At 49.4% G+C, this 13,854-nt stretch overlaps 1 long non-coding RNA gene across 3 annotated transcripts in view; it reads left to right on the top strand.

The window, feature by feature from the left end:
* Positions 1 to 13,854, top strand: part of LOC141585344 (uncharacterized) — a 40,448-nt gene that overhangs the window by 14,651 nt on the left and 11,943 nt on the right. Inside the window, exons 2-3 of one of the 3 annotated variants that reach the window (XR_012518756.1) lie at positions 8,016 to 8,094; positions 9,653 to 13,093. This is a non-coding gene — a long non-coding RNA (uncharacterized LOC141585344). Of the gene's footprint in view, positions 1 to 879; positions 13,094 to 13,854 lie in introns of those variants that run through there. The other 2 variants (XR_012518757.1, XR_012518755.1) reach the window with 2 other exon arrangements.

Raw genomic sequence — 13,854 nt, forward strand, 5'->3', positions numbered from 1 at the left:
CAGTTACAAAATTTGTTTGGTTCTCTATTATATCTTCTATTCCATTGCTGAAATTCTATTTTCATTTGTTTCAAGTATGTTCTTTCTGACACAGGGTCTCACTCTGTCGCCCAAGCTGGAGTGCAATGGTATAATCTCAGCTTGCTGCAGCCTTGACTTCCCAGGCTCAAGTGATCCTCCAATGTCAGCTTCCTGAGTAGCTGGGACTCCACGCATGTGCCATCATATCCAGTTACTTTTTGTATTTTTTTTAGAGAGATGGGGTTTCACCATGTTGCCTGGGCTGATTTCAAACTCCTGGCTCAAGCTGATCCACCTGCTCAGCCTCCCAAAGTGCTGTGATTACAGGTGTAAGCCACTCTGCTCAGCCTCAAGCATGTTCTTAATGGCTCAATGAAACATCATTTATGTGGCTGGTCTACAGGGTTGGATAATTCCAACATTCATATAATCTCAGTGTTGGCATCTGTTGACTGTATCTTATCATGGAAGTTGAGATTTTTCTAGTTCTTGGCATGATGAGTGATTTTCGTTTGTATTCTGACATTTGGAGCATTATGCTGTGAGTCTCTGGTCTTCTTTAACTGTTTTGGCTGGCTTTCTCTGACACCAGGCCAGTGGAAGAAAAGTGGGATCACTTAGTTCCAGCCAGGTGGGGCTGGAAGTCCATGCTCTCCAGGAGACTTGCCCTTCCTTGGCCTCGTGGTGAGGCAGGGTGGGTGTTCAGTCTCCCTACTAGTCCTCCACTGATACCAACGATTGGGAAGAGGAGGGTACCTCATTACCCTCCCCTGTGCAGCCTCCACTGACACTGCGGGGATGGGGACCTTCTTACAGCCAGGCAGGAGTGCAAGTCCCAGGTCCCCATGAAGGCTTCTCCCATATTCCAGTGGGTGTAGGGAGGGGTGGGGAAGGAAAGGGAAAGGGGAAGGGGTGCCTCCTTACAGCAGGCAAGAGCCAAGGCTGCATCCCCATCCACCATTGCTAATGGAGTCAGGCTGTGGTTTTTCCATGGGGTTTGGCTGGGGAAGGGCAGTTAATTGCTCTCAGTTTTCTGATTTGCCAGGCTGCCCCCTTCCTGGGGCTTTGGCTAGAGAGAGGAGGCTTGACTTCTCTTCCGTCTATTCCCACTGGCACCTTGGAGTTGCTGGCTTTCCTAGAACCCATTCCAGGTTATAGGAGGGAAAAGAAAACTCAGGAAATTCACAGCCAAGTCCTTCCCAGCCCCTGCCTGCTCCCCTTCATGGTTTCGACTCTTCTCATGTTCGTTTTATGAGTAACTTCCAAGGTTTCTGGCTGTACTTAGCAGGACAAATAGGGAGAAGGGCATCTACTGCAAGTTGTGAATTTTATTCAGAATAATAAAGACAGATGAAAGTGTTATTCAATATTTGGTACAAAAAAGTAGTGTCGATCCATTAGGCTTTGGCCATTCATTCTCAAGCAAGAAGGTGAAGGCAGCCTTGGAGATGAGATCTGTGGAGAGGTACTTTGCTGAGGACAGACTCTGCTACCTGCAGCACTGCAGGAGGATGAGGATGTTGTGGGGGGCTGGGGCAGCCTAGGCTGTGCAAGGCCTTGCTGGTTGGCAAGAACCCTAGAACCTTCTAGATTCTGCAGCGCCTCAATAGGAATGTTGGATGGGTTCTGGGAATCTTTTGTATGGACTGTGGAGTTCCGCCATGTGTTGGGATAGGAGGGAAGGAAAGAGCTGTGCTTTCTCAGTTACATGCATGGGGGTGTCAAGGTGGGCCAAGGGGAGCCCCTTGGCAGTTCCTCAGTGGGAACTTGCATTACTGACTTAGAACTTTGGTCAGGATCTCCAGGAATAGGTGAGACCTACTTGACCATAATGTATCAAACTCTTCCATTTGGTGAGCTAATGTGGTACTTCCTATTTTTACATCTGTATTCTCGTCCTGTCCACTTCTGACAACCAGAGGTAGATGGACAGGAAGGAAGAGATGCAGGCGTACTCAGCACACCACAGTGGTGTGGAGTGGGGCCTGCTGTCACCCTTGACATGTGTCCTGGTGGGGCTTTGTGTTCCAGAGCCTTCCAGAAGCTTCTGTTTGAGGATATTAACTCTCACTGTGTCAGGAGGTGAAGGGTGGAGATTCCTATTCTATTCTTCTTAGTATTTCTCAATCTTTTGAAGCTTCTTTATTTCTGGGAAATCTTGGTCTTTGATTCTTTGAATATTTCTGTCCTTTCTTCTGTGAGACTCTGAGATCCAGGTGCTATGGCTTTCTCTGCTGCGCCTCTTCATCTTCCTGGTACCTGCTCCATCACTGTCCTTTCCACATGCCCTCAGAGCGAGTTCCTCCACGTCATCTTCCAGCTCATTAATTCTGTTTTCCCTGCTATGAAGGCCTTCATTGTCTCCATTATATTTCTATTCCCAGCACTTTTTAAGGGGCTTCTTTGAACCGCTTGTTCCTGCTTCAGGATATTGCCTGCCCCTGCTACAGGGACCGCTGTGCTGTGGGGTCCTGCTCTGGGCTCTGGGACTCCTGTGCTGCGCTTGCGTCCGTGCTTCCCTTCAAGCTCTCTGCCTCTGGCCATGCTGGCCCAGGGACTCATTGGTACCATTTCTCACCCTCCTCCGACTGAAGTCTTAGGTTCACCCACACCCTGAGTGCCACCTCGGGCCTGATGCCCCGTTTTCCCCAACACAGCACTTCTCTATGGCCACAAGCTCCTCTCCCTGGGCTGTGCTCCTGGCCTGGGGTGCAGGGGCTAGGAGGAACTCACTCTGCTGCTCCTGGAGCCACTTCTGTCCCACCCCAGCTGGGTGCTGGCATTTGGGGAGGGCGGCAGCTCCGCTGTTTTCCTGCTGCTGTGAGCAGAGAGGCCCTCCTGAAACCAGGAGAGAGATCGTGAGTGCCTGGGCCTTTGCGGGGGTGCTGAGAAGTTCCCTCGAGACATCCTTAGCAGGAAGTGAGGTCATGAGAAGGAATCCATGGAAGAAGATGGCAGCCTACATGTAGCACTGTCAGGCTTCCACTGCATCCCATGAGGGTAGGGGATTCATCAGGTTTGTTGAAGGCCCATTCAGAACCATCCAGCCTCAGGGGTTGCCCTGCTACACAGGCTCAACTCCACCTGGGGCTTGTGGGTGCCTCAGAGAAGACAGCATCCTCCAGGCCAGATCCACTAAATTTCAAACAAAAACTTGAATGTCAAGGGGATAGGCTTGGGGGTACGGGAGGCACACATGGGACTTAGCTGTCCTCCTCTGATCATTCCTCCCCAGAGCTCCTCACTGCCTTGACCTGATTATTTGTTTTTTATTTTATTTTTTAATTTATTTTATTGCATCTTAGGTTTGGGGGTACATGTGAAGAACATGCAAGATTGTTGCATAGGTACACACATGGCAGCGTGATTTGCTGCCTTCTTCCCCTTCACCTATATCTGGCATTTCTCCCCATGCTATCTCTCCCCAACTCCCCACCCACGGCTGTCCCTCCCATTTCCCCCCAACAGACCCCAGTGTGTGATGCTCCCCTCCCTGTGTCCATGTGTTCTCATTGTTCAACACCCGCCTATAAGTGAGAACATGCAGTGTTTGATTTTCTGTTCTTGTGTCAGTTTGCTGAGAATGATGGTTTCCAGATTCATCCATGTCCCTAGAAAGGACACAAACTCATCATTTTTGATGGCTGCATAATATTCCATGCTGTATATGTTCCACAGTTTCCCTGTCCAGTCTATCATCAATGGGCATTTGGGTTGGTTCAAGGTCTTTGCTACTGTAAACACTGCTGCAATGAACATTCGTGTGCATATATCCTTATAGTAGAATGATTTATAATTCTTTGGATATATACCCAGTAATGGGATTGCTGGATCAAATGGAATTTCTATTTCTAGGTCCTTGAGGAATCGCCACACTGTCTTCTACAATGATTGAACTAATTTACACTCTCACCAACAGTGTAAAAGTGTTGCTATTTCTCCACATCCTCTCCAGCATCTGTAGTCTCCAGATTTTTTAATGATCGCCATTCTAAGTGGCATTAGATGGTATCTCAATATAGTTTTGATTTGCATTTCTCTAATGACCAGTGATGATGAGCATTTTTTGATATGTTTGTTGGCCTTATGTATGTCTTCTTTTGTAAAGTGTCTGTTCATATCCTTTGCCCACTTTTGAATGGGATTGTTTGTTTTTTTTTCTTGTAAATCTGTTTTAGTTCTCTGTAAATTCTGGATATCAGCCCTTTGTAAGATGGGTAGACTGCAAAAATTTTTCCCATTCTGTTGGTTGCCAATTCACTTTAATGACTGTTTCTTTTGCTGTGCAGAAGCTGTGGAGTTTGATTAGGTCCCATTTGTCTATTTTGGCTTTTGTTGGCAATGCTTTTGGTGTTTTGGTCATGAAATCCTTGTCTATGCCTATGTCCTGAATGGTTTTGCCTAGATTTTCTTCTAGGGTTTTTATGGTGTTACATCATATGTTTAAGTCTTTAACCCATCTGGAGTTAATTTTAGTGTAAGGTGTCAGGAAGGGGTCCAGTTTCTGCTTTCTGCACATGGCTAGCCAGTTTTCCCAACACCATTTATTAAACAGGGACTTGTTTCCCCATTGCTTGTTTTTGTCAGGTTTGTCAAAGTTCAGATGGTTGTAGATATGTTGTGTTGCCTCTGAGGCCTCTGTTCCGTTCCATTGGTCTACAACTCTGTTTTGCTACCAGTACCATGCTATTTTGATTACTGTAGCCTTGTAGTATAGTTTGAAGTTCAGTAGTGTGATGCCTCCCACTTTGTTGTTTTTGCTTAGAATTGACTTGGCTATGCGGGCTCTCTTTTGGTTCCATATGAAGCTTAAAGTATTTTTTTCCAGTTCTGTGAAGAAGGTTCATGGTAGCTTGATGGGGATAGCGTTGAATCTGTAAATTACTTTGGGCAGTATGGACATTTTCACGATATTGATTCTTCCTAACGATGAACATGGAATGTTTCTCCATCTGTTTGTGTCCTCTCTTATTTCATTGAGCAGTGGCTTGTAGTTCTCCTTGAAGAGGTCCTTTATGTTCCTTGTTATATTCCTAGGTATTTTATTCTCTTTGTAGCAACTGTGAATGGCAGTTCATTCTTGATTTGGCTCTCTTCAAGTTTGCTATTGGTGTATAGGAATGTTTGTGATTTTTGCACATTGATTTGGTATCCTGAGACTTTGCTGAAGTACCTTATCAGTTTCAGGAGATTCTGGGCTGAGACGATGGGGTCTTGTAGATATACAATCATGTCATCTACAAATAGAGACAATTTGACTTCCTCCTTTCCTATTTGAATACCCTTTATTTCTTTTTCTTGCCTGATTGCTCTGGCTAGAACTTCCAGTACTATATTGAATAGGAGTGGTGAGAGAGGGTATCCTTGTCTAGTGCCAGGTTTCAAAGGGAATGCTTTCAATTTTTGCCCATTCAGTATGATATTGGCTGTTGGTTTGTCATAAATAGCTTTTATTATTTTCAGATACATTCCATCAATACCTACTTTATTGAGGGTTTTTAGCATAAAGAGCTGTTGAATTTTGTCAAAGGCCTTCTCTGTATCAATTGAAATAATCACGTGGCTTTTGTCTTTGGTTCTGTTTATGTGGTGAATTACGTTTATAGACTTGCATATGTTGAACCAGCCTTGCATCCCCAGGATGAAGCCTACTTGATCATGGTAGATAAGCTTTTTGATGTGCTCTTGCAATCGGCTTGCCAGTGTTTTATTGAAGATTTTTGCATCTATGTTCATCATGGATATTGGCCTGAAGTTTTCTTTTTTTGCTGAATCTCTGCTGGGTTTTGGTATCAGGATGATGTTGGTTTCATAAAATGATTTGGGAAGGATTCCCTCTTTTTGGATTATTTGGAATATTTTCAAAAGGAATGGTACCAGCTCTTCTTTTTATGTCTGGTAGAATTCGGCTGTGAACTCATCTGGACCTGGGCTTTTTTTGGGTGATGGCTTCTTAATTGCTGCCTCAACTTCAGACCTTGTTATTGGTCTATTCAGTTTCAGCTTCTTTCTGGTTTAGGTTTGGGAGGATGCAGGTGTCCAGAAATTTATCCATTTCTTCCAGGTTTACTAGTTTATGTCCATAGAGTTGTCTGTAGTAATTTCTGATGATGGTTTGAATTTCTGTGGAATCTATGGTGATATCTCCTTTATTGTTTTTTATTGCATCTATTTGATTATTCTCTCTTTTCTTTTTTATTAATCTGACTAGTGGTCTGTCTATTTTGTTGATCTTTTCAAAAATCCAGCTATTGGATTTATTGACTTTTTGAAGGGTTTTTTGTGTCTCTATCTCCTTCAGTTCTGTTCCAATCTTAGTTATTTCTTGTCTTCTGCTAGGTTTTGAGTTTTTTTGATCTTGCTCCTTTAGCTCTTCAATTTTGATGATAGGATATCAATTTTAGATCTCTCCTTGCTTCTCATGTGGGCATTTACTGCTATGTATTTTCCTCTAGAGACATGTGTCCCAGAGATTCTGGTATGGGCTCTGCCCAGCTGCTATGTGAACTTCCCTGCAGTCCTTTTTATACGGGTGTAGTTAGAACTGCCTCAGCAATGGCAGACTCTCTCTGTAACTTTGTACTGCCTCAGCAAAGGCGGACTGCCTCAGCAATGGCAAAATACCTCCATAGTGGTGGACTCCCTCGGTAATGGTGGACGCCCTTCTCCTACAGAGCTGGACCTTCCTGGGTTCAGCTGTGCTTGCTGTGAAACTCTCAACCCAGAGCGTTTCCAATTGCTATTTTTTTGTGGGGGTGGGACCAGCCGAGCCTGATCACCTGGCTTCCTGCCTCAGAGCCATTTTTTTTAGTTGAATGGTCAACTCTCTCCCAGATGTTCCAGTCACCTGTTGAAAAGGCGCCGGAATCTGTGTGATTTACCATGCGGCGCCCCACTGCACTGGCTGAAACAGCGGTGCTGAGATTTGTGGTGTTTTTTTTTGCCTGGGAATCTCCTGGCCTGGCTCCCTGTTTCAGTCCCCTTTTTAATCAGATGAATGGGCAACTCTGCCTTCCCGGAGCTCCAAACGCCAGCTAAAATGGTGCCCAGACCTGTGTATTTTGTACAGAGAACTGCCGCCCCGGGGTGCCGGCAAAGTAGCCGCACCGGCCAAACCAGCCGTGCAGGCGACCCATGGGGCTCCTCCTTCTGGGAATCTCCTGGTCTGTAGACAATAAAAATCCGTCTGGAAATGAGGTGTCCACTCACCCTCTGTGCTTTCACTGGGAGCTGCAATCCTGAGCTGCTCCTAATCAGCCATCTTGGATCCAACCCCTATTTATTTGTTTTTTTATTTTCAGTGGACAAATCATAATTGCCTCTATTAATGGGGTACAATGTGATGCTTTAACATATATATACAATGTGGAGTTATAAAATCAAGCTAATGAGCTTAGCCATCACCTCACATACATTTTATGGTGAGAGCAATGGAAATGTAATCACTAAGCAATTTTGAAATAGACATTACTGTCGGCCTTTTCTTGCCCATGTTTCCTCCTCTGTGGAATGGGGAGGGTGGTGCTGATGTTAGTGGCACCTGCTTACAGGGTTAGTGGCCCATGGAAAGCATTTGCAAATGTGGGTGCCTGGCAAAGTGAACCACAGTCTCATTTTCCCACCTCCTGCTCCTGAGCAGCACCTCAGGAACTGTCCCTCAGGGGACAGTCAGACTCGGGTGCCCATGGCACCTTAGCCCTCACGCTGTCCAGTGGGTCACTAGTGTCCTTAGTGTCCCCCATCACCTGAGTCAGCCTGGGGCACAACAGCCATACAAAGAGCTCTACAGCCATGTGCCCTGACCCATCCGGCCCTGGCAGAACCACCAGGACACCAGAGCACCTGGATAATGGCACCACAGGGTAAGTGACTTGCCCAAGTCACACAGCAGCACAGAGCCTGGAGCCAGCCCAGCAGCCTCCCCCAGGGTCCCCACCTCTCCTCGCAAGCTCTACTGGGATTCCCCCCAGGTGGCCCCGCTCTTCCTTCTGCAGGTAAGGGAGTTGAGGCACCGCACAGACACTGGACTGCACAACCCAGAGCCTGCAAGCCTCTCAGGGTCTGGCCTGTGAGGTAAGACTTGGGGAGCCTGTGGCTGGCATGTGGCCCACTTGGGGGGTACACCCACAATGGCCCCTGTTGTGCGGAGCCTGGGGGACATGACTTCCTTTCCGCTGCAGTGGCTAAGCTGCCAGGCAGCTTGACTGGGGCCTTGTGCTGGACTCTGGCCTCCCTTGCTCCCAGGTCACAGCAGGCTTTTGACAACTCCAATCCACGAAGTCTCAGACTTCCCAAACAGGCCTTGAGTGGTTAGGTGACTAGAATCTTCGTTGGGACTGGGGGTGCAGCTCCTGGGGAAGAGTAGTCCTCTTCCCATCCATCTCTCAGCCCTTGAGTCCAGCTGGCCCCCATGCAGGCACCGGCATGTACTTCCTCATGGTGCTGCTGGAGGGAGGGTCGGGCACAGTGGACTTGATCTCCTGTGAGGCTGCTCAGTGCCTCAGGGCCCAGAGGTCTTGGCACAGCCACCATCAGCCACTTTGCACACGTCCAGGCAGATGAGCTTCAAGAGACCTCCCTGGCAGTTTAGCCTCATAGTCCTGCCTGAGCTCCAGCCTCTAGGGACAACTGATAGACAGGCTGAGATTTGGTGGCTGCTTCCCAGTGGGGAACACCAGCTGATCAAGTCTCCAGTTGACTCCTGCTCTTGATGAAGCCTGGGGTACATCTGTGCTGGCCAGCATGAGAGTCTCCCGGCAGCATGCACATGCCTGCACTGCATCCCCCTCAGCCAGGTGTACCCCATGGCCTCTGTGTTTCATAGCTCCTGCCCCCACGAGCCAGTGTGATCCTGCCACATGTCAGGTCCAGATGACATCAGGTAGAAGGTTTGCAGTGAGTGCCTGCCTGGTCAATGCTGTCTCAGCTGCATCAGGGGTATCCTGGGAGCAAGGTGCAGACCAGATTCCTCCTTGCATCCTGAAGTACAGCACACAAATATTCTCCAGTGGGGCTGTACCAAAGGCAGGTCACAGGTCCCTGGGGAAGCTGGGCAAGGTATCTGTGGCGCTCTGGCCTTCTCCTGCAGAAAGGCTCGCTCCACTCCAGCAGAGGCAGATGTTCCAGCACATCACGGGCAGGGTTAGGCCACCACATCCTCCCCACCGAGGCCTGGACAGAGGATGGCTTAGGGCACAATATTCTAGCCAATCCACAGACCTCCGGTGGTGATTTCCCAGGGAGAGCCCACTCTCAGCATGTTACGCAGATTAACAAGCCACCAATTCCACCTTTGAAAACTCATTTCTAACCCTCGTAAAGCAAACTGGCTGAGCCTCTGCGGTGTAGGACACAGACAGATGAGGTGCCAGGAGCCACTTTGCAGTATGACTTTTCTTAGGAAAGAACGGCTGCAGGCCAAAGCCTGAATCCTTACCTAGGCCATGCACCTCTGGGGTGTTAACGCCACACAGCCCACAGGCACCCACAGAGGCCTCCGGTCACAGGCATCCTAGGGCCATTCTGGTCTGGCCCTCACGGGAGGGGCTGTGGGTTGGGTCACTCTGCCTGCTGCTCCCTGACCTCCAGCTTGTGCCTGGCTCCTGAGCATAAGCCCTGGGCCCCACTGCAGCCTGGATTCTCCACCTGCCATCCAGCTCAGGCTGGACACCTGACCGCCATCCTGGAGCCCTTCCTGCTTGTGGCTCCCCAGCCCTCACACCCGCCTGCCAGCAGCCGCTGAAGGCACCGGCATCTGTGACTTCAATGGGACTGGCAGGGTGAGTTTCCCCAGCCCTTTCCCTATTCACACAGCCAGAGGGAACGGGGCAGCCCCTACCCCGCCTACTGTCATGTCCACATCCTGCCTGCTCACACTCCTCATGTGGGGGCACAAGATCAGTTGGGCCATTGCCTCCTCCAGAGGCTTACTCGGTGGCAGGGAAGATGGGCTGGGAACCAGCAGCCACAGGGGTGGGTGTGCAAGAAGTGTCCGGGGAACATCGGGGGCTGCAGGGATGATAGGGGGGCAAGTGGCTTCCCTGGGGTGACAGGGATTTGGTATTTTAGATGCCTTGGCTGAGTGACCCTAAAGCCTCTGGCCTCTCTGACTCAGTCCTGGCCTGTGAAGTGGCGATGACAGACCTCAAGCTGCTGTGCTGATGAAGGCGCTCATAGGTGACAGGCCTCAGCATGTGGCCGGCAGCCTGTATGCAGTTCTTGTCAGCTGCCGCTATTCTCATTACCACTGTCATTGTTAGGGTAGATTGGGGAAGGCTGGCTGTCTCTTCCTACAGTGGCAGAGGCCCTAACCTCTTCATGCCTCAGCTTCTTCATCTGGAAAATGGGTGTGCTGGTGCCACCCATACTACAGGATTAAACGTGCGAACTGGGTGCAGTGCTTTGCTCTCACAGTGTGGGTGCCAGCACCGTTGGTCTGCCTGGGAGCCAGTTTCAGGGGCACTTGCCCTGGGTCCACTGGGCCAGGCAGAGCCTCACTGGTACTCAAGCAAGGGAAGGGCATGGTCAGAAATGTTTCACATGATGCCTCTTCAGAAAGAAAAAGGGCAGCTCCTCCCATCCAGAAGCTGGCCAGGCACTCACAGCTGGATCCACACTATTAGACATGAACCATTGCACAGAAGACCAACCGAGGCCAAGGTCACTGAGACATGACGTGAGACAAAGCAAGTCCACTTCATGTCGTGTCTCCACCCAAAGTGAGTTCACTTGCTGTGCCACCCACAGAATACGGAGCAACTCTTTCAGCCAGAGTGAGTGACCTCAGCTTCTGTCCCCCTGGCAGCCTGTCGGTGCATCCCCCACTCTGTAGATAGGATTTAGCCAGAAACCCCATCATGGCATTGACTTGCTTTCTGGCAGTAGCCAATCTGAGCCAACCCCTCCTCCTGAGAGTCCCCCAAATCACAGAAACCCAGCAGTAGTGTCTTTCTAGCACCCCACCTGCACCGGACAGTGGCAAGCCTGCCCTGCCCTTCCCTGCAGCTGAGCCCTCTCTAGGCAGGTGTGCCAGCCCTCAGAGGCCCCTCTGCTTCCTGCTGTGGCATTTCCACAGACCCCTCAAAGTTTTATAAACCAAGTGAATTTAATGTAGAGAACAATTTCTCTGGGTGATGGAATTGCTGGGAAGCCTGATGGGACAGTGATCAGCTCGGTCAACATGGCCAGAAGCCACCATTGCTGCAAGGCTGAGGAGACAGTGGAGGGAAGTGATGCTGCCAGGACTCACACATCAGGGCATTGAGAGGGAGCCAGGCCAGGGGGAAGGTATGTGCCGCAGGGGCGGCCCAGGGATGCCAGAGCCCAAGAGGCAGAGAGATGAGGGGAAGACATCCGTGCTTCTCCCCTTCCTCTCACCCTCTGACCTCTTGCCAGGGCCTGCCAGGAAGCCACTTGGCAAGGGAACCTGGGAACTGTAGGTCTTTGGTGCAGAGCCCAGCAGTACAACAGGGGCAAACTGGTGGATGGCCAGCCCCCAGGCCTGGGGAAAGTATGTGCACCCCTGTCCCTGGCCCTGCCCTTGGAAGTCGACTCCTTCAACCCTGGGCCATGTGAGCATCACACAGGTGAGTCTGGGGCAATCCAGGCCAGTGGTGGAGGTTAGGGAGACAGCTTCACTGGCTCTGGCAGGCTGACATGTCTGAGAGAGGAGCTGCCCAGAGGCAGAGGGTACCCCATCCCCAGGGTACCCCATCTGCAGGATACCCCATCCACAGGGTGTCCTATGGGAGGCCAGTTGGGCTTCAACTGCAGCACAGAGATAGAGTATGAGTGGGGAAACTGAGTAAGGAGCCTGTGAGGAAGGGAGCCAGGGAGAGGCTGCTCCTGGCACTTTTCCAGTGCTGGGTCCCACTGACTGGGAAAGGCAGCAGAAACTTCATTTCTTATCTGTGCCGTATCCTGGGCAGAACTAAAACTCCATATGGGGAACTTGGGGCAGATGGGTGGATGTGGCTAAGCCCTGTCCTCCAGAGCTCAGGCTCCACAACAGCAGGGAATCAGGGACCCGGTATGCTTCTCGTTACCTCTTAGAGCTGAGGTTTGGGCTGTAACACCAACACCTACCAATCTCTCTTGTTAGCAAAGCAAGTCGAGGCTTGAGACTGACACCTTCAGCAGGTCAGAATGTAATCATATTGTTCTGTTTTCACTGTATCTAGTTTTATATTCTACATGTGGTAAGTGACACGGAAATTTCCTTTAGTGATGAGATTTAACATGTAGTGCATCTTGAAAAGGCATTACAGCCGGGCATGGTGGCTCATACCTGTAATCTCAAACCTTTGGGAGGCCAAGGCTGGTGGATCGCTAGGGCCCAGGAGTTTGAGACCAGCCTGGGCAGTACAAAAATTAGCCAGGCCTGGTGGCACATGCCTCCCAGCCACTCAGGGGACTGAGGTGGGAGGATCACCTGCTTAGAGAGGTCGAGGCTGCAGTGAGCCATGATTGCACCGCTGCACTTCAGCCTGGGTGTCAGGGTGAGACCCTGTCTCAAAAAATTCTAAATAAAACGATTATATGGAGTAGCAAAAGCTAATTTAAAATAAACTATCTCACCTGTGGTTCAAGTCTTGCAAAAAATAAAATAAAAAGTACAAGAACAGGCAGAAACTTTAAGGTGGGCATAGGAATGCCAGGAGTTTAGAAAGGAGTTAACTATCAAAATATCGCCCTGTGGAAGGGCAAGTGCATGAGCCTTGGAGGATGTGACAGAGGTGAGGTGGTGAGGTGGAGGGCACACAGGCAAGCAGCAGGACAGGCTCAGGGCTGGCTTCCTTCCTGCTCCCTGCTGTCTCCACTCCTGAGTGGTTTGGTGCTCATGCTGGCCCATATCTGCTTTCCTCCCCTGCCTGGTTGTAGCACACAGCTCATCACTTCTGACCCACAGAAACACCAGCCTCTTACGTTCCTTGAAGGAAGTGGCTCTGGAGGGCGGCTGTCAATCTCCAAAATGCCCCACCAGGCTCCAAAGTGAACTTTGAAGTCAGAGTCTTGAAGATGTTCTCGACCTTTGGTGCTCAGATGCCTTCAGCAATGCTGCTGCAATCAAATGGTGAGACAGTGCACAGTCCCTACAAGGATATCCCATTGCCACCTGGCACCCTTGTGTCTTCTGAGAAGGCACACAGGGGTATTTCGAGTTGCTCAGGGTGTGGCCAAGAGCCCCAGGTCAGCAAGGTGTGTTTGTACTCGGGAGCGCAGGCAGGGTTCACAATGGCAGCTCAATGAGTACTGGGTGGGCTCCTGTCTTGCCCATGTGTGTGAGCTTTGTATGGGGACAGCGATAGGATTAACAGTCTTAGCAGGATGAAGAGGCCAAAGAAGAGAAGGATCTGATGCCTAGATAGTAAGTTCTGGACCCAATGCTATGGTGTCCCTGAGACTGTCCAGGAAGCAGTAGCTGCACTGCAGGATTCTGCTGCTGATGCCGGAGGCTGGGCTGAGGGAAACTGGTCCCCACCGGGGACTGAAGCTCTAGGAGCTCCTCAGCACTGTCCAACAGGTGATAAGAAATGTACCACCTGCCAAATTTGTGGGACAAAGCCAAAGAGGTGTGCATTCTGCAGAAAATGTATAGTTTTAGGTTCATCATAAGGTGAAAAGAGAAACAACACTACATATTTGATGAAGTTTAAAAAAAAAATAGCAACAAAACAGATCCATGGAAACAAACCAAAAGGACAAAATACAAAAGGGAGAAATTCACAAACATAGAATGACAAAATAATGAGTAAAAAATAAATGATTTCTTTTCTTTTTATTTTTAAAAATATTTTTAATTAGATTTTAGGTTTTGGGGTACATGTGAAGAAC

This window comes from Saimiri boliviensis, chromosome 8 (genome assembly GCF_048565385.1).
Source record: "Saimiri boliviensis isolate mSaiBol1 chromosome 8, mSaiBol1.pri, whole genome shotgun sequence".
In the NCBI taxonomy this organism is placed as follows: Eukaryota; Metazoa; Chordata; class Mammalia; order Primates; family Cebidae; genus Saimiri; species Saimiri boliviensis.